Source organism: Pezoporus occidentalis, unplaced genomic scaffold, assembly GCF_034315485.1.
Source record: "Pezoporus occidentalis ecotype Australia unplaced genomic scaffold, CSIRO_AGI_Poc_V1 ctg11, whole genome shotgun sequence".
Lineage (NCBI taxonomy): Eukaryota > Metazoa > Chordata > Aves > Psittaciformes > Psittacidae > Pezoporus > Pezoporus occidentalis.
Genome location: NW_026912886.1, coordinates 11,845,906 through 11,866,878, shown reverse-complemented (window position 1 = coordinate 11,866,878; position 20,973 = coordinate 11,845,906). Strand labels below are relative to the sequence as shown.

General features: G+C 44.0%; 1 long non-coding RNA gene across 1 annotated transcript; it reads right to left on the bottom strand.

Annotated features, from left to right (window-relative positions):
• Nucleotides 1–1,045: 1,045 nt before the first annotated feature.
• Nucleotides 1,046–20,077, bottom strand: LOC134167156 (uncharacterized). Its single transcript, XR_009966110.1, has 3 exons — nt 19,891–20,077; nt 5,545–5,697; nt 1,046–1,596 (listed from the first exon to the last, which is right to left on the bottom strand). It is a non-coding gene; the product is annotated as an uncharacterized LOC134167156 (long non-coding RNA).
• Between the last annotated feature and the right edge of the window lie 896 nt (nt 20,078–20,973).

Here is a 20,973-nt window from a genome sequence, read left to right as displayed (position 1 = left end):
GTATCAAAGCAGATCTCACTGACATTGCATTTAGATGTAACATCTCGGCGCTACTTATAATCTCTTTCCTTATTGCTCATATTTGTGCTCTTAGCTACATTCTTGTGCTGGTAGTTTGTATTTGACTGGTTTCCTACTGTTATGCCCCATTTCTATTCCAACTGAGTTTTTGAATACTCTCAGAATACCTGTTTACAACCTGATTGATGTTTAGACATAAGGGTAGGATGAGTAACTTGGTGTTTTCATCTAGAATAACTGAACAAATGCCAAGAAGTCAGTCTGAGTTGGAGAGGGGGAGTCAAAATCACAGCTGGAGTTGTTCAATAAGGACTTGAAAGTATGCCCTGGATGGAGACTGAAATTAACTCTAAGGTGGGGTTTGGTGCTGGAACACATCAAATCTGGCACTGAGTTTATGAAATGCACTTGCTATTCCCCACCCCCGTGTCTTTGAGCAGGAACCAGCAAAAGGAATTACACAGTATTAGATGCTGCAGGCATTTATTCTGAGTTTTTATTGCTGAAATGGGAAGGTAAGGAGATACACCTGACCTGGGACAGTACACCAAAACATAGGCAGGAGAAGGCAAGCTTGGGGTACTCAAATAGGACAGAAGATGAACAGAGAGAACTGAGTTTCACTGGTGTGTGCTACATCTATCCTTTGCTAGCACACTATTTAAGAACAGTCTTGCCAATTCACCTGTGAGTTGCTGTGGGACCACAAATGACCTGATATACATCCTATATAGCCCCATCTCAAGCGCATGACTGTGGGGCCACAACACAAGAAATTACCAACTAAATCTTGGAGGCACTGGGTTCTAGAAGTACATTAGAAAAAAACCCCATGTCCTTTAAATATTAATTTAAGAAGAACAAACTACTGCTTCAACATGATAAAGGAACTGTGGCTCCCAGAGGTGCCCTCTTGCAGGGAAAGAGGAGGGCGTAAGGTGTCCCTGCCCACGGCAGGGGGGTTGGAACTAGATGATATTAAGGTCCTTTCCAACCCTAACGATTCTATGATTCTATGTGTGTTTTTACAATGAGCTGTTGGAATTGTCTCAGAGGCTACCTGCACCCTGTTTTGTTGTTCCTCTTCTGATCAGATTCCCAGCATTTTCCCTTTGTTGTTTTGTCTTCCACTCTCTGGCTTGTGAGGAGTAGCCTAAGTGTAAAACAGCAGTGCAAAGCCCTGGCTCGCCCTGGTATACAGCACAGCAAAACGCTGATGCCCTCACATTTCTTTTGTCCGTCACAGCAATTAGATGAAGTCCTACCTGGACAGGAGGCTCTACGGCTTGGCAAGAGGAGCCTTCCTCTGCCGATTAGTGCAGCAGCTGGCATGCATCCTGTGGTTCCACCACAGCCCTGCTGAAACCTGACTTAAAACAAATTAATTCCCTGAGAAGTAGTGCAAATGCTCTCAGCAAAGGTAACCCTGTGGAATGTGGTGTTCAGAAGCCTTCACCTTGTCACTGCTAAGAGAAGCTGCTGATTGCTCCGGCTATACATCAACCACTTCTTGAGCAGCTTGCAGACATAGTATGGTGCAAACCTCCAAGGAGTGTCCCTCTACAAAGCTGTTGTCTGTGAAGAAAGATAAATCAGGACAAGGGATGCAAGGAAGATGCAGGACAGTGGAAGAACAGATCGAGGAATCATCTATGGGAAAAAGCTCTGTGGGAAGTGAAGGGTGTTGACAGATAGGAAAAGGGGTTTCACTAAATAGAAGTTAAGAAGCAAAACGGGAAGGAAAAAAAAGAAAAAGATATAAGAGAGTGGTAGAGAAACTGCAGAGAAACCTGGAGCTGAAAACTGCTTGCTTACCTGAGCTAAAGTCAAGGATGGCTAATTCCAATTAACAAACCCAAATCAAGAACTCCATTTTCCTGCCAAGTGGATATATCTTGCTAAGTAGAATGGACAGTGAAGAAAGGCAGTGTGCAGGAAAAAACCCCAAAATATAGGATGCTCTGAATGTCAGGTGTCAGGGGGATGTAGTAGAGGCTATGCCAAAGCAGCAACAGGGGAATGGAGGGGCAGCTGGGAGAATGGAGAAGTAGAAATGAGAATTGTCAAGACCATATGATGACTGAAAATCAGGAACTGTGAAACCAGTGGAAAGGGAAGCTGAAGGGAATGGGGATCAAATCCTGTACAACAGTAGTGAAAGAAAGGGGGACTGCTGGCAGAGGGAGGAGAGGAAATAGTTTGCAAAGGTGAAAGGGAAGGACAAGTTCCTCTGAAAAACCTGGTACTGAAAATCACATAATGAAATGTTTTGGTGTCTGGGAAAGTCCCTGAGAAACTTCATACAGCACTTCCAGCTGCTGTGCTCAGACAGACAAATGTCATCTTCTTGGAGGTTTTGTATTGCTGTGCATGGAGCTGCACTACGGGAGGAGGCAGTGCCATGATTTACCTTGTCTTACATTAATAGTATCAAGTTATAGCTCTGTGGTTATTGGGGTATATAGTGGAGTATGTTTTATTCTTGGCAATAAATGTAGCATTTGCCCTGGGATGTCAATCAATAAAACAACTGCCCTAATTGCTATCGATGGATTCATTCATTATAACACTGTACAATGAAAACCAACGCTCCTGCGTTGTCACAGCCCCTGCAGCAACAGCAGCAGAGCTCTCGCAAAATACATTTCACACAGCGAAACTCAGCATTTCAGATGGGGACAAACCTCTGCAAAACTCCCAGTGACCTCAGCTCTCCGCTGGGATACTGAGGAGCCACCGTCCATCACTTCTTATTGCTGTGGACAAGGGACTGATGTTCACTTTTGCCTCTTCCATTGTCTGGTACTGAATGGGAAGAGAAAACCTCTCCTTTCTTCCTACCTCAATTCAGCAATGACGAATAAAGCTTCCCTTAAGTGAAAGTGTAAGCTTAGATATGGTGTTGGTTCTGAGGTGTGTTTGTAGCCTGCAGAGATGCTCAGCAGCACAACGATTGGCTTTGCTTAACAACAGTGACAAAAGCTCCTTATCCTGCCAAAGCAGCATTAAACCCGCTCCTGCACAAAGGCCTGGGGGGGCAGTGGCAGTGCTGCGGGGCTGACAGCTCTCTCCCAAAGACACCCGGTTTCTGCTGTGTTGTGTTTACAAGGTGAGAGCGTTTTATGCTACTTTTAGCTCAGCGGGATCCTGCCAGTATAACAAAACCTCCTCTCTTTTACCTGGGAGGAGGCAAAACACTCAAGTCAAAAGATTAACTCTGATGCGGCTCTGAAACTGCTCCAGAAGGGCAAAAGTGATACCATGATGGCTGCAGCCTGGAGAGCATGGGCTTGGGATGGGGCAGAGGACTGGCTGCTCAGCTTATGGATGCTTTTTGTTATTCCCATACTTCAAACAATGCTTGGGATATCAGGCAGTCCCAGAACAAGGCTTCTGAGGCTTATAGCATGATGCAGAAGGAGGAGCCTTGTCTCCTACCTCACTGGTACCCACAGTCACAGCTTCTTGCTTTGTTCTGGGGATGCCTCTACATCCCCTGCTCTGCCAGATGCCTCTCCCAGACGTGAATATATGTGCTGGCAATTAGAGTTAGCGCAGGCAATTACACTTCTGGGGTTGCTCCCTAGTCTCACCTCATCTGAGCAAGCCAATTAATCTCTCTGCATCTCAGTTTCTCTGCCTGTGAAACAGATAATAATGTGGGCACCACCCAGCGTGGCTTAATCGAAGTGCCGGCATCCCCCTGGCTGCGAGGGCTGCAGAGGCATGATGGATTTTTAATCTCAGACAAAGTAAAATGCTATTGTCTGACTTGTGGTTATTACAGCCACTGAACCACTAGCAGCCTGTACACACCATTGGGATTTGGTGGGGCACTTTCCAGGACCTCCTGCCTGCTGCAGCTTTGAGCCATGGGAGACCCTGCTGAAAATAACAGCATTGGCTCTTTGGCTCAGGATGCTTCAGCTCATCTATTTATCACTTTTTTTTTGAGTGCTGATTTCACTGACATCCTTTAAAAAAATATGGGGAAGGAAGAGAGAGAAATCATTCAATTAGAGATGAAAATAATGGCCCTGTTAGGCTGTTGTTGCTGAATCAGACAGGAGGAAGGTGAACTGCAAACATATATTTGAAAGCAAGGATGTGCAAGGCATCAGGGTCTCTGTTGCAAATAGCTCCTGGCCTGATGTGAGGAAAGCAAGGCTATGAAGGAAAACAGCCCCAGAAGGATGATGGAGTTTGCCCAGGGTTGTGAACCAGGGGTAGGAACAGTGTCCAGCTCCGCTGGATCAGAAAACCTCTCTATTTCTCCCTCATCCGTGCTGCATTATTCCTCACAGCACTACAGAACATTACTCTGAGCCTTTCTTGCAGTGAAAAGTGACCCAATTAGGTGCCAGGTTGAAAACTTACCAATTAAATAACTTTTCTGCAGAGAAAATTGATGCATACATGCCATATATCTTCAGGAGGAGATGTCCATTAGTGCTGATTGTGCTGGTGGCTTTGGTAATGGAGACACTGGTCTATTTGGAGTTGGATGGACAAGCTTAATCCTATTTTAGTTACACTACAAACAGATAGGGGCTGTAATTACTTTAGTCACTAATTCTCTGAATCACAGTGTAACCCACAATCCAGAGGGGAAAAGTTTGTATCCCATTATCATGTCCCTCGCATCAACTAATGACTCCAAAAATAAGCAACGTGTTTATATTCATCGTAATCTCTATGTGACAACTCTATTTTCAGCATATGGTCCTTAAACACTCTGTATTTTTACATAAGAAATGTATTTTGGAAAAGCTGAGAAAGCTATTTACTGGTTATTTTTGGTACACAGTGAGTGCTTTTTTGGCATTAGTCCACCTTATGTCCACTTGGATTTGAAGGAGAGACTAAGTGGCTCTGACATGAGTAGAGGGGGGGTGAGCAAATTGAAGAAAATGTAATTGGAGTTAATGAACTTTCTAAGACTCAAAGTGGACTGTAAGGAGAAGCTCTACATCCCCAGTAAGAGCTTATTCCAAGATTAAGCTTGTGTATGCAAGCAAGACAAGGGAGCTGGGGGCATGTCTTGCTTGCATACAGAGGAGGCTGTATCCCTTCCCTGAAAAATCCTTTGTGTTCTCAAAGCATATTCTTCCATACAATAGGTTGGCCATCTTCCCAAAATGTCAGTTTTCCACTAGAAAGCTATAGATTTGCCTATGGAAAACAACCTCTCTCATAACTAATGGTTTAGGGACTGAAAATGTAGGTTTACTATAAAACATTGAAAACAGTTTCCAGAAGTTCCCCCCTCTTCTCATTTTCTCATGCAGTTTCCATCAGTGTGCGCTTATCAATCCTAGAGCATCGAAGGAAGGGGTTGTTTGTCGGGGTGGGATTTTGTTTGTTTGCTTTTATAATGCAACCCTAACATGACACTTGAAACTCAGGCTCTGAAATGTCTGGATGGGGGCAGTGAGCCTTCAGAATAATTTTTATGACAGGCAGACAGGTGAAAGGGAGAAATCACAAGAGGATTCAAATGTCTTATAAAACACAAGAACCAACCTGAGAGCTCACAGGATGCTGAAACAGATGGCTTTCTGAGAGGTAATCTGTTTTCTCAATTTGGTGTTGTGGAAGGAACATAAACATTTCCTAAGGAGAAGACGACTCCTCGTCTTTTGATAAAAAGCTCCTGCCCTCCATGCAGCCAGAAACCTGAACAAGAAGGAAAAGAGATAAAACTGGGGTGGAAGAAATAAATGAAAATAAAAAAGCAGGTTGCATTTTTCAAGTCTTTGTTGAAAACAGGATGCAGAGAGGGTGAATACTGCTCATTATCATCTGAGAAGCATTCACAGACCCTAGCTTTGGGGAAGCCTGTGGCAGGTTAAGAGAGCACATCAGCAAGCACAAGTGAATGAGAAGGTACCTGCTCAAAGAAAAACAATGCATAAAACATCCTGCTTATGCAAATGAATGATGATGACATTACCAGGCACTGATTAGGAAATGAATCTGATTTGCTTAGGGCCCTTCTTATCAACAATGTGCTGTTTTTTTAAGGTAACTGGTAGCTGTAACTGTGGTTCATTCCTCCTTATTTGGCTGTCTCCTGAGGTTAGGTCTGGTACTTTGGAGATTAGCAGAGGAGGGAAGGCTCCAGCTCTGAGGAGTGACAATTCAGACATGGCTAATGGGTGGATTTGTGCTTGCCACAGATGAAAACATCTCTTTATCCATCCTGTAAGCTGTGTTGTTCTTGCTCCTAAGGAAGCTCAGGTGTACATCAATTCCTTTCCAGCCTCACACTGCGAAGGAGAATCTAGTTATGTAGCAGAAGTAAAAATAGTGAAATAACTTACAGAGTAGCTGGTTAGAAGTTCACTTCTTGCTGTGCTTGCAAGGTTCATAACTTTCTGTTTTCCACTGCAATAGCAGAGGCATCAGGAAATGACAGGAACACTGTACCTGTATCAATTGATGTGGTCCCAGGTACCAGCCAACAGCACTTTCCTCTTTCGGTAGCATTCATTGTGAGGAAGATTTTTCTGATAAACAGTGGCCATTAGCACATTCTGCAAGTGCCTTTTCTAAACCCATCTCATCTTGGCATCCGTGACCTGCAGAGACTGGTTCCTAGCTCTACAAATTGGCAGCGGATCACATTAACAGATGGCCTTGAGTACACGCGTGCCAGGACTCATTATGTGCCTCTTCTTTTTAACTCTTCTTTCCCCCCCTCGAGAGTTGTGCGTGGACTCCATCCAAGTATGTGGCAACATCTCTCACATCTGGGATCATGATGATACACCTTTGTTATACAAGAAAGGATCTGTCTCCATTTGCAATGCATTCTGAAGTCCTCACAGTCAAATGGAATGAAGCATCTGTCTGGTTTGAGTAGACAGCTGTGAATTCCTTTTGGATAGCTTGGGGTGAGCTGCTGGCAGCCTACATGGAATGAAGCTCCTGGGAACCACCCAGCCCTCAATAGACTCCCGGTCTCGGTAGATTTTCCCCAGCCAAAGAATACCTCAAACACTCCCTCAGCTGATATTCCCATAGCAGCCACAGCCCAGGGAAAACGGGGCATGGAGTAGGAATTTTCTGTCAAATGGGAGCAGGTTACAGACAAAGCCCAGAGAAAGAAAGAAAGAAAGAAAAGAGCCTGTGGTATGTTACTGCTCAGGGCATATTGCTGGGGCTGCCCTTGTAGCAGAGTTGGGCAGAGAACCTCTGACACGTTGCAGCTAAAGGACATGGGGCACCCTCAGCACTAACAGAAACTGGGTTTGAAACTTTCAGCTTAATTTGTGCAGCTCTGTGTTATTTACCTGATGGAGAAGGACTCGTCCCTTTGTCTTCCTGAAGATCACCATGACTCTGCTGCTTCCCCTATTGTGTCAACCTCCATTTTTTTTTGTCCTGGGAGAAATATGTCATGCACTGCTCTGTCAGTCACTTCTTCAGGGATACTGAATCTATTAGAAAGAAAAAGCTGGTTTTAAATGACATGTCACACTAAACTGTCTCATTACCTCCAAACTGAGATGAAATGCATTCTCTGGGTTCTCTGTACGTATGATTTTTTCCCCCTATGCCTCAGTATTACTCTTCATTCATGGGAATGGTGTTTAGCCTTGAAGATTATAGACTGGTCATAATCAAAGAAAAGGAGAGCAAGATTTACTCCAATCATGTCAAAGGGATCTCTGAATTTTAGCTGACAAAGTACACACAGATCTCAGCACACCCTCATTGCCCGCCTGTGAATTTATCTGGCTTGATAAATGGGAGCAGTTTATAGAGCAGGCAGAAATTGATACGGAAGAGGCTTCTATCTGGAATGCTCTGTATAAATTACTGGATGCTTATCTGTGAGTAATTCCCTTGTATATGCTAACTGTCCAGACCCTTAGAGCCCATGGCAAAGACATTAGATAACCTTCGATTCACAATTGCTGGGGGCAATCTTCAAGCTAAATAAATAGTTCATCTCTTTTGGACTCAAATGATCTATCTGTTTGCAAGCATCACAAGAACCAGTCCAGAAATGGATACTTAAGCTACAATTTTTTTTTAAGCTGTCTTTCCTTTTCCTGTGCCTGCAATTTGTGGCTGCTCTTTATGTAATATAGCAGCCTGCTACTTCTGCTCATCTGTTTTATCTATCAGGTTTCTAATGTGCCCATCAAGGCACCTGTTAGGTACACGGACAGTTAAAGACATGATTTTTTGCCTTACTCTTTCCTGCTATACATGCCCTATTGAGGGCACAAACTACCCCAAGTACATTCCTATATTTGCCCATTAGGGAACTTTATTCATAGTTCTTTTCTGCTACAGATCTGTGTGTTGAGCTGAAAAGGAAGTGTTTTTCTATTGAGCTCTCTAGGCTTGGGATCAGAATGCATCTGAGCAAGAAGTCATGCAAGGATGCAGGCAGAGTGAAAATCACTCACTCAATATGTGAAGAAAAGAGCATTTCCCATCACTCAGACAGGTGAGTGACAAATATCATCCTCTTTTGACATAACTCCCCCGATCGCAGCTTAATACAGACATTGCATAGTGTTTGTTTGGCATAAGCTGAGTTTATAGCTCTATTTTCTAGAAATAAAATCACTATCTCTTCCTGGAAGTCAAAGCAGATTTTCTCTCCCCCCCCCCCCCAAGGAATGCATTGGTGCTCACAGCCCATCTTGGAGGCCAGTGCCAACCAAGTGTAAATGAACCAGGACAAGCTCATCACACAGAGAAAACTTCAGGCTGTTGAAAGGCTCCAGGCAACTTACAGCAGCAGATCAAAACCAGGTGGCTGGAAGCTGCTACTTCTCCAATCATCAAGCACTAAAATCAGGGATGCCCATCCTGTTGTGATCCAGCTCCTAAGCTAAGGACATTTTCAGCTCTTTGCTGAAGGTGACCTGAACATGAATTGAGAGCACATGGCCAAAAACATGATGTGCTGGGAAAGGAGTCACACACAGATCTGCTGTACCTGCCTGGAGGTACACAGCATCCATGGAGGGTAGGCAAGAGGCTCAGGTGGTCCCAGATGCTGCCTTTGACTTGGATCTGCTGCTACACATCAGTTGGAACATGCACCTCCAGCCTAACTGGCAACTAGCTGAAGGGGAGGGTCTAGACTGGCCTCCTCATCCCAGTCATGAAATAAACTGGAATTCATTATTAAAACCTAGGTTTGAGACACTGTTCACCCAACACCATTCTTTGCTCTAACTTTTGCTGCCTAACATGTTGTGCTGATAAGTGTAATTTCCCTTGGAAGTTATCAGTGAACCTGGCTGTGTTTGTTTGCCAGATTTGTATTGCCTGAGCTCTGGAAGAGGCGCTGATCCCACACCTCATTCTTGGCATTGCCAAGGTCCTTGGCAGAAAGATGTGTGCAGATCACTCTACAGGGAATACTTCATTAATCAAGTGCTGACAGACCTCCTCGCTATATTCCAGCCACCCCCCATGATGGTCAAACATGTCATTTTTGCTCCTAAAAGATGTTGCTTGCAATTCTGCGTGGCTCAGTCGCATCACGTAAACCTCAGCAGTGGTGGAGTGGCTGGCGCTCAGCCTGAATCTTTTGGGAAAGATGCAGCACTTCCCACCAGGCCTCTGGGATCTCCTACAGATGCAGACACAGAGCTTGTTTTTTGACAAGATTCTTCTGCCTTCTGGGGTTTAATAACTAATGACAGCCCGTTTCCCCTGGTCAGAGCTTCTGTGAGTGCTGTAAGCTATGGTATTGTCTCCAGGCTTGGCTGCCCTCTCTCTGAAAGCCAAGATTAACCCCTCCTTTCCCTGATTTGCTGTGTAAAAGCAGCACCCAGCTGTCTACGGCTGCAAGGCAAAGCTAAACACCTGGAGTCCATACCCTCAACCAGGGGTATCCTGCCCCAGCTCAGGGGTATTCCAAGGTCTCATATGGAGGCAAAATATCTCTCTCTGGTTCTCCATGGTCTTCCTGGTGGAGTCCAGTCTTGTGTAAGCTTTTTTTTGGCTGCTACTGCACATAGAACCGATGATATTGGAGAACTGCCAAGAGCAAATCCAACTATGCCTAGTCCAAGCTCAGCACATGTGGAGATGGCTCAGATTATTTCCCTCTAGATCTGTTATGGTCAGTTACACCAATGCTCACATTTACCTATTCATGTAGATTTCTGAGATCCTTCTGAGGTTCCCCACCGTTATGATGGCATTTGACTGCCCAGAATACCTCAGCTCTTCCCCCTAACTCCAACTGTATTGCTGTCAAAGGCACAGCTGATGGGATGCCCAGTTTGATCTGGTATCAGAGAGGCAGATACAGAGCCCGGCTCTCTTCGGGCATCTTGCCCACCAATTCCTGCTCATAAGAATCAGAAGGCAGATTTCACACCACTATTATTTTCTCATAAAAAGCTGACATAATTGACTATAAAGGTCAATGAGAGGAAGAAACCTCTTTGAGTTACTCTCTTCAGTTGACATTTGGGAGCTACTGCCTGTCAGGGTAGTGCTGGAGATAAGCCCAAGGTCCAACCACAGCAGCAAGCTACACCTCCACTAGACCTGACCAGTGCAATCACCTCTTGCCACTGCTTCAGGGCTGTGATCTGGGTCAAATAAAACCTGCATGCTTTCAGCAGTGATTCACACAGATTTCGTCTCCTATGTAGAAGGAAAGTGGGCACAAGTTTCTTTCTCTGTCTCAGCAGAGCCATGCACGTTTCCAACTCAAAGTAAAGAAAATTTAGATGCTGTTTATACCTCCTCACGGCTTGTTGCAATGAGGAGTCTCCCTATTTTCCCCAGAGGGGAGAAGAGTTGCCTTCATTTCTAAATTTAGCTTTAATGAGTGTAAAATGAACAAGGTAGCAGGGGAGCCTAATCTGGTTAGCAGAGCATGAGCAGAAAGTACAAGATGTTTGTGTACAGTGATGGATTTTGATTTCCTGTGCTGAATCCACAGGAGCAATGAAAGGACTCAAGGCTCCTGAAACTTCAATGGCTTTGTGGGTGTACAGTGGGTATGAATTAAACAGGTAGTCCTTACTGCTAGTAATGACAGCAGAGCTGTATTTGGCCTTGGGCAAACACATGCAGTTGCTGACTTTGCTGCTTGCATGATGTTTATGAAGGGAGAAATAGAACTAGCACATCGAAACAGAAATAGCACAGGCTGGAATATATGAAGTTCTGTGCAAAATCATCCATTTGCCACAGCTTGCAGATGTACTTCACCCCTAACACATACCCTCTGGCTGTTCCTGCTATCATCTCTGGTCTCCAGTCCGAGGGTGCCTGGGTTGCCTTTCTCCTCCAGTCCTGGAGGACTTCAGCTCTGTTCATTCATCTAAGTTTGAGGCAAAATTGCCTGCTACATTTATTCAACTCCAAGATCCCAAACCAACACTATCAGTGCCCCTCAGCTTTGCTCCAGACCTGATGCTCCACTGATGCCCTTTGGTTCTGATTGCATTATCCTTTCTACCCTTCACAGCCCAAAAGAAGAGTGTTGCTGAACTCAGCTAAGCTGCATGGAAGTATAGATATGCAAAATACCTAAACAGATAGGATGTCCTATCTGATTTTTGCAGCTGGGATTTGGGATTTAAACAGGATGTTTTGTCTAACTACCCAAACTACTCAACAAACCTCACACACCCAAATTCATGGGTGCATTGCTCCACAGGCCAAAAAAAATATTGACACCATGGTAACCAAAGTAGCTCCACTGTCCAAAAGCACAAAGAAGAACATGTACAGAGAGATAAATTATTAAAATGCCACTGTAGGACATTTTAAGCCAGGACTATAGAATTAGCACCTGGCACTTGTCAGAAATGGCAGAGGATGGCTCCTGATTGCAAATGATCAAGGCATTTCCTTTGGTCTCATATGAAAGCCAAAACTCCCTTCAGAAACATCAAATTCCACTCATCCTGTGCTGATGCCACCACTGTTGGCAGAGTCCTGGGGCTTCCTTGGAGCTCTGCGGACCAGACACATGCAAAGGATGTGCACATTGAATTTCAAAAGCATCTCTGTACCCACAACTTCTAGTGAAGTCATCTGAGTCAGCTGCAATGCTCCGAATCCTTTCCTAATTAGATCAGCAGTCTTGTCACCTCCTGAGAGGGCTTGGTATATCCTCTGGCTTTTGAAGGAGGTCTGTATTAAAAGCAGAGATCTGACAAACAGGAGTCTCCTCAAATACAGAAACAAACTGAAAGACACCAAAGACCTTTTTCTTCTTTTTTGGTTTTCTCCCCCCCCTCCTCATAGTTGGGTGTAATGACAGCTAGAGAAATAACACTTGTTTGTAAATAACCCATGACCCTTTTCATCCAAAGGGGTCTTAGCAGCAAACCAATCCATATGGGTTTTTTTTAAGACATAGAGGGCATTAACAACATGCTCCGTCAGACTTCTCACTTTGATTTGAACTTTTTCAAGGCTGTGAGCACGCATTTACAGAAAGAGAATTAGATAACACCATCTTCCAACCCAAACTGTTCTATGATTCTGTGATCTTTAGCTTCTCACTAATTCATACGGTCTTATTTTCAGGGGATGAAGCAGATATAAATTACTTTTATACACAGTTCTGTTTCAAGAAATGAATGAAAACAGTAAGCACCGTCAATTATTCAATCAAGCACAGAGGCAGAAAATCAGCTGTGTTTGGGCTAATCATTTGCATGAGCACCAGGGTCGGTTGTTCCCTATATAAGATACTTCAGCAGTATATAAATTCATACAAAAGGATGGGTTCACATTTCAATGTTCCTGCAATTGCCTGGTATCACATAGAGAGCGCACACTTATTTATCCTTGTTGGGATGAACTTCATTTGTAAGAGTGGGCAAGAAGAAGATGCTGGATCTGTGGCTTGTAGCATTTACAGGGTGAGCCGATATGACAAGGGAAAGAAGGCATTAAGGCATTACTTTTCTTCTTCCCATTTTACAGGTGAACAGTTTCCCCCTAAGGAAACAAGAGCAAGTGGAAGTGTGCAAAGATTTGAAAAGCAAACCCTGGGTTTCTTTTCAGCACATGGTGCTTGAGTCACAAGGTGTACATCTTCTCAAGAAGCTCCACACCTCAGAAATTCAACAAGCAGCTTGGAAACTGCAGCTTTGCCCTCACCACCTCCAAGAAAATGAATGGGCTTTAGAGATGCTCAGAGATAGCAGGTGGTCCAGAGGTCACCAGGGAGCCAAACCCTCACATTCATAAATCCCATGGGCGAGACCCATGCAAGCCAAAATGAGCAAACAACAGTGAACTGTTGGTGAGATTTATATAATGCTGCTTTAGTGTTTTCCTTGGAGATATTTCTGACCTTTGCCACAAACGTTCATACAAATGATATTTTTGTTTGCAAGTACAATTGTGCGAAGGGAAATGCTGGGAAATCTGCATTTGACTGAAGCTCCACTACAAAGGGGCTTATACAGCATGCAGAAAGCTCTCTGCTGTATACAAAAGTTTCAGCTCCCTCAGGAAGTGAATGGAAGTAATATGACCCAGGTAATGCATTTTACAAAACAGAAAACGGCCACAAAAAGGCTGGCAAACAGCCAGATGCAACTGAAATGAACTTGAGGATGGGGATGCATCACGGGCCGTGTTTGAATAAGGAACATTGTCATAAAAACCAAGCCCGCTCCTTCATGAATAATACAGGACCAAGAGACAGGTCTGAATTTGTCATGTAAATTATTTACTCTAACTGTGAAATGGCCACCTGTCTAGGCTTGAGGCAGCGTTTGAACCGAGGCCCTTTCAATAAAAAAGGAAAGCAGAGCTGTTTAAGCTAAAGAGGAACTTACCTGCCATTGCGGAGTAGCTCACTGCTGCCCTCATGCACAGAGGTGAGTCAAGGATGTGACCCCTATTGGACGGAGCTCTCCACTTTATTAAGCTGAGGAGCATCTTCACGGGGAGCTTTTCACTTTGCTCTGCTAGTGAGCTCAGTGGTGATTTTGTCCATGGTGCTCAAGCCTGGGACCAGGTCACCAAAGAGACCTCAAGGTATCCCAGGCTGCTGAACGTACAACCAAGATGGCCAAACTGCCAGAAGGCAGCAGCAGAGCCTGCCTTCAGAGAGGATGGCCTCCTCCAGAAGTGGAGGTTGGGCTTAGTCTTAGTAGGATTTTAACACTTAATATAGAACTGCTATGAGCTCAGGCAGAGATGTCTGCATTTGCAGAGGCACTCCCCATACGGGATGTACGGCATCTTCATGGGACCCGCTTGCCAAAACCAGTTTGAGCTAACACCAGTGAGAAAACAGCTCTTAGAAACACAACACCTTTGTGCGCAGCCAATAGCAATTGTTAAAGGTGGAATTAAATCTGACCTGGAAGAAGTCTAGAAGACTTTTCTAAGGATTTTGGATACACCTTTACAGGGCTACCCCAGACTGTTCCCATACCTCACTCCTGTCAGCTTCTGCATGGTGATGTGCAGCTCTGTCCAACCTGAGCTGGAAGGGTGAGGAGCTGATCAGCATTCCAGTGTGGTGGTGTGAGGATGTTTGTTTGTTTATGGTGGGGCTTCTGTTGTTGTTGCTGTTATTCATTTGCTTTTTTAAAGCTATTGCTCTACAGAGTGCTACCAAAGAATCCCAGCAGATCTACAATAACCAAGAGTTACATTCAAAAGCCATTCGATATACCTGTTTAAATAACCTCTCTTACTCTACAATTGTCTTGTTTCTCTCAGGGTTGTCATAGAGAAGAAAATATTGATGACTTAGTGGTGTGTCAGGGAGAGTGAAGTAATTTACCTTGCTCTTGAAAGCCTTTATTTTTTGACCTGTTTCTCCGGTGTGTGTAACTACAGCATCTCTCTCTGTTCCTTCACATCAATTTGGACATTATGAGAGCATCCTGCAGTATAGGCGATGCACAGACATGGTTAATGCTGCACTGCCTGGGACTAGAGGAGTATCTGTCACATTTAGTTCATCTTGAAAAAGCAGACACCTTGTAGCAGAGAAGTCAATGGGTTTTTTAGTTATACTGAGCTTCTAGAAGGCAAAAAACTCATTTTCAACTCTCTAAAGAAAGGAAGGTGTTAGATATCGGTGCATTAGATCTAAAGGATGTCCCATCAAAACCCAGACTGCTGTAAAGGTTGTTGTTACCTTTTAAGAGAAATGTCTTACTGAAATCAACAAGGTCTTTGCTCTGTCCCTCATATAAGAAAGGTGATGAATGAAAGCAGGCAGTAGTTTTTAGACTGTTTTCCCCAAAAATAACCCCAAACTTTTCTTCCCAGTGCATTCCATCTTTTGTTGCACTTAACTAGAAAACTGGAAGAGATGAAAGGTGGATGATGCCAGACCAGACTGCATTTTAAGCATCAAAAGATGTCTTCAGCAGAAGTAGTGTTGTGAAAAGTCCAAGTGAGCACACAAAAGCTGGATCAAGAGCTGCCTATAAACTCCAGCCCTTCTGGAAGGTACAAACACTACTAAAGACTTTCCTCTGGACATTTTTCTCCCTGCCTTTGCTGAAACATGCAGCTTTTTTTTCCTGCCCCACACAACACATCTCTCCTTTTCAGGTATCTCTAACAATTGCTCCATTCACAGTGGAAGGCAGCACTGCCAGCAGAGTAGTTTTGATTGCAGCAGTTTAACAACTGAATGTACTAATGAACTGATGTACCACTTTATTGTCTCACGTTTCCACTATCAGATGCCCTGCTGTGCTCTAACAATACCTTAAGTTAATACCTAACTTGTTTCATCTCTCCTGGCTTTTGTATACACCCTTGCATTCCCATTTGCAGCTTTATATAGGGCTACAGATGCAAAACCAAACATGTATTATACAGATACCATCACCTTCTTATGAATGAAGCCTCCAAAAGGCAGGTGCTGCTCTACTTGTTTCTAAAGCCTTAACTCAAGTGATGACAACATTAAAATACAGCTACAATAAAATCAAGTGGCTAATTCCAATGATGGCAACAGCAGAGCAGGGAAAAGCTGGTAAAAAGCAACCAGTTCAAATAATATTTACTGAAAAGATCCTAAATGTTATTAACCTGCTTCTCCTCTGCCATCAGAATTACACCAAGGCATCTCTGGTTCAATGAAAATCAGACCCTTAAGGGTAAAAGGAAATCCTTTTTTTGTTAACAAGCCAATAAACTAATAGCACTTGAAAACCTCGGCACGCCAGGCTTTATGACCCACAGCGAAAACAGATCAGATGTGCTGCAAGGACAAAGAGAGTCCACTCAAACCTCATCTTCAGCTGTGCAAAATATTCCTGTGATGAGCAAGCTTCGGTTTGCAGCCCAGTACCCTCTTCCCCATTGCCATGAGCATTTGTGGTTCAGCAGCATGTTTCCACAATAGTGGTGGGGGGAGAAGAACTCAGACAAACCCATAAAAATCAAACACCGTTTTGTTCAAATGTGATTCTAACAAAGGCTGGGCTGTGTTCTGACTTCTGGCTTCATCCAGAAAACTGCATCTTTTAAGTTGCTCTGCTCCTTTCCAGAGGTATTTAAAAGTTGTGTGGGTGTTAGTAGTGGATGAGCACTGATTTCAGCGAGGAATTAGTACATGTTCTGAATGGAGAAGATATGCTCTGTATACACCCAAGCCTTGCGGGAAAGAGAGCTCCAGGATTTCAGGTGAATGCATCCCTAATTAATCTAAGGGGAAAGGTAGCTTTCAGTGTCCTCCAAGGGCTGCCACAATATCATCATCGCATCATATCATAGATTGAGCACTCCCTTTCTTCTTGCATGTGAAGTGAGGGTTGAAATGTTAACAAGTTTAATCCCCAAAATTACCTTTAAAAGAGAAAAGCTCCACTCCAGCCTGAGCATTTCCCAGCTTTCTGAATGTCTGGTTGCTGAATTTGCCAGATCTTTACACCTGCCGGCTGGAAGCAGCCTGAGGACCCCTGTTTACTTTGCACAGGCCACCCTGCAGCCATTAGAGGCATGTTCACTCCTCACTGCCATCCTGAGTCGATCTGGGAATAAGATAAAAATCTTTATTCCATTTTCTCTCCCACCTCTCAGTAGAAATTCTCCTAACTTTCTGATAAGACTGGTTTTACTCTTTCTGGCCATCCTCCAAAGGCAAAAACGGGACCTCTGCTCAGCATCATCATCCCAGGCTCAAGGCTTTTAATGAAAAGCTGAGATTCCTTCTATTTAGGGCCAGAGAGGCAACTAATGGACTAAAGAGCCTGAGAGGTGGAGGAATGGCTCTGCCAAAAAGCCATGTGGCAGCCAGCAAAGTCCATGTGCTGAACTAATATAAATGACAGTCAGTGAGCCCCATGGAGCTCAGGTGGGGAACAAACTCCCTTTATCTCCACTTGTTCCTCTCAAGCAGCTTTTCCCTATCAACAAGTCCAGTGAAACCACCAGATTTCTACAGCTGCCCTTCACCTTAATGGATTTTCACCTCTAAAATAAGGATCCTCTGACTTTGATATCTGCATTCTGAAAGAGACAGGCCATAGCTATGTAGCCTTTTGCAGCCTGTACACAAAGGCAGCGAGACATGAGCAAGCTCTGCCCCTGAACACTGTGCTCCCAGTGTAAGGGTGAGCCCAACTCGAGCGTTGTGCTATTGGAAGTATCTTCCCATCCCCTGCTGAGAGCACCAGGGGGTAGATTCAAATTTGCAAGAGAGCAGACACAAAGCCAATTTTAACATGAATGCTGGTCTCAAGCTAACAGGGAAAATGCACCATTGGCTTTGATTTTTAAATACATTAGTTATTCTCTCAAAGAGTGGATCAATGGAAAAAGGAAACTGAGTGATGGATAATGCTTTACTTGCTTAGGAGTAGGATTTATCCTCATGCTGTCTGGCAAAAGCATGGCCGGCTCTTGGGGAACTGTGTGCTCTTGTGTTTCCCTCACAGCAGCAGTGTCTGCCCCTATGTCCTAGTAACCAGCAGGCTGGTCACATACTAGAAGCATTTACCAGGGGGTCTGGAGTGGCAAGAAGCATCTGTGAGAAATTCCAGTGTTTCTATGAACTCATATTTCAAAATAGAGGAAAATACTGACTCTGAGGATGCCACAGAAGTGGGAACATTACAGAAGTGTAATGTTAAGCAGAAAAGATTGCTTGAAGGCAATCAAAACATTTCATTTTTATAAAAGTCCAAACACTCTAATTTAATTTTATATGCTGATACAATTCAAGCTACAGTTTCCCAAAGAATGATCCAATTCTAATAAGACACTGTGAGCTCAGTGACTTATTAGAAATAATTTCATGATTTCTAATAGGATTCCATTTGAATGAAATGCTGCTGAAATTAAGATATTCCCACAAAAAGTCATAATTTTGAGGAAATAATAGTTTTCCTCATGGGGAATAGTCTGACTGGATGTATTTAGCAGTTAAGTTTTGCACTGCGCCAGCATAACTCAAAGCTGTTTGTGTGGAAGGACGATAGCCACATCATGAAGGAGCTGAAATCTGCCACATTATAAGGTAGATACCTGGTGGGGACAGTGATTCCACCTTGTGCTGCTGAAGGTTGACTTGTAAAACCAACATGCAACACTTCTTCCAAGCAGGCTGAAAAGACATTTATCAGCCTTCATCTGGTTATCTTTTGTGCAGATCCCAAGCACTTCTCCTATCAAAATCTGCAGAGCTTTTGTCTCAGCTTTGGCTCATTCGGATCAAGGACAGAGGTTTATTGCAACATGGCTCACAGAGAACAGCATCACCTGTGAATGTGCTGAGCACTTTCCTCCTGGCTTGGACAAAAGCAGCCCCACATCAGGTACCTGTACATCTTGAGCTCCATGTGTATGTCTCCCTAATACTTGCATGCCATAAAATGTTCTTTGCCATACAGAAAGCAATGAGGCCGTTTTTGAGCAATGGATGGGGAGGAATTTATCTCACTTATGGAAGTCATGATGGCCAACAGTGCAATGATAACAAAATGCTAGGTAGCATGTTGAAGGCCTCAAAGTATCTGCAAATTGCACACATGTCTTCACATCCAAGGCACATGAACATGATACAGTAACATACCTGGTGTTTTAAAGCTAGATTTTAAAGAGAAGTCTTCAGGCTTCCAGCTTGCTGAAAGTACCTGCCTGATCCCATTACTTTGTACAAGCCACCCGAGCCGGGATCCATCCCTCTAGAGCTGAGGGATCAACAGCAGAAGGTATTGTTTGTAAGCTTCTTGCAGAACAGCCCCTTTCTTGTGGTAATGAGACCTCTATGGATTTGCAGTGAGGATATGGTGTGACCCAAGGCTGCTAGGGTCAATCAGGACATAAGCTGAAATCAGCTTTCTGAAGACAGCTCCTGATCAAGGCACAAACCTATGCTCTTGCCTGGCCCGTATTTGTCACGGGAGTGATGGAAAACCGGACACAAGAGACAAATAATGTTACCCTGCCATGAACAACATGAGACCTGTTTTCCCTAACTGGCTGAGCAGGGCTCTTCAAACAAGGTTTGTGGTACAAAAGTTCACAACTCTAACAATGCATTTTCTTTCCTAATATTCTCACTCTTGACCACCAGGTTGCTCTTTGCATGATCCTTACTCCAGCAAGCGCACATCTAGGGCATGCTCTGGTTGCAAGCACAAGAACACCAGAATATAACACTAAAATGAATCATTCCAATCCCTAACAACTACTTCATGCCAGTTCAGAGACACCATAAAGATCACCTGAGGCTTCAAGAGCTGAGCAAACTTGTTGCAGAGCTAGGACCTTTTGCTAAGCACATTCCCAGATAAACAACCTTATCAGTTTGGAGCTCCTCAGACATCACCACCAAATACTGCCTTAGACTAAGGTCAGGCTCAGAATACCACAAGCAGACTAGCAGGATCACACCTTCCCTGGGAATGGCACCATAGCAAGACTTACCCAAAGTCCAGAGCCATCAAGGAGAAAATGAGTAGGAGAGGGACAAAGGAGGCAGATAAACTTATACTGTTGATGTGACCAACCTGTGAGTCCTTTCTAATTAGAGCAGGGCTCACAGCACAGCCACACACATGGCCCTGATGCTAATTACGGAGGGCTGAGCACTGACACATTAACCTCCCAGTCTTGAAACATTAACTTTACTGGGTGTAATACCTTCCAGGTTAATAACCTGCATCCACAACAGAGTCCAGCTCTGTAAATATCCAATTAACTGGGTTCTGTCAGAGGAAGCAGCAGCAAAATGCAAGGTCTAGGAGGGCTGAAGGGAAGGCCTGAAGAGCTGAGTGTGGTGTATGCTGGTGTGCACACACATGGAGGGGGACCTGCAAGGAATGGCCGGTGGAGCATGGAGGAGTGATGCCTTCATAGTGACTCTGCGCAAGCTCCAACACCAGCAGTAGCTTGGCCAAGGGAAAGTAATAAAATGAAACAAATAGAAGATTCTTCACTGTTGACATTTAGCAAAACATTTTCTTCCAGCCTTCCTCACTCCTTCCTTCTGAACCATTTTTCAAAGCTTCTGTTGTTTGAAAGTGAATTCAAAGCAACAGTGGCCGGATTCAAGCTGTACACAGTAAAATGGAAGGGTTTTTTCTAACTTTTAATCCTTGTTTTGCCCTCTGCCTTCCAGAAGGGGGAAGTGGAACAGTGAAGCATAAAAAAAATGGAACAAACATGGAATAACTGAATATTCAAGTCAGTTTGAACGTAATTGCCTCATTTAGCATAATTTTGTAGAGGGTTGGGAGAAAATTATTCTTTTCATACAACAGATTCGAAACATTTAAAAAATAATTGGTCACATAAACGGTTACTTCTATTCTGACCAACGCAGAAGCTAGTACAAGTGGAGATGGGCATCATGACATGCTCACGGATGTGCTGCTCTGCTGCCCTGACCCCATAGCACTGGGTGCTTTGATGGAGATGAAGGGAGAAGCCTCTGCCTCTCTCAGAGCAGAAGCAGCTGCAGGGGCTCAGGGTGCTTTGCAGGGCTCAGCCACTTCACTGAGCTGCTGC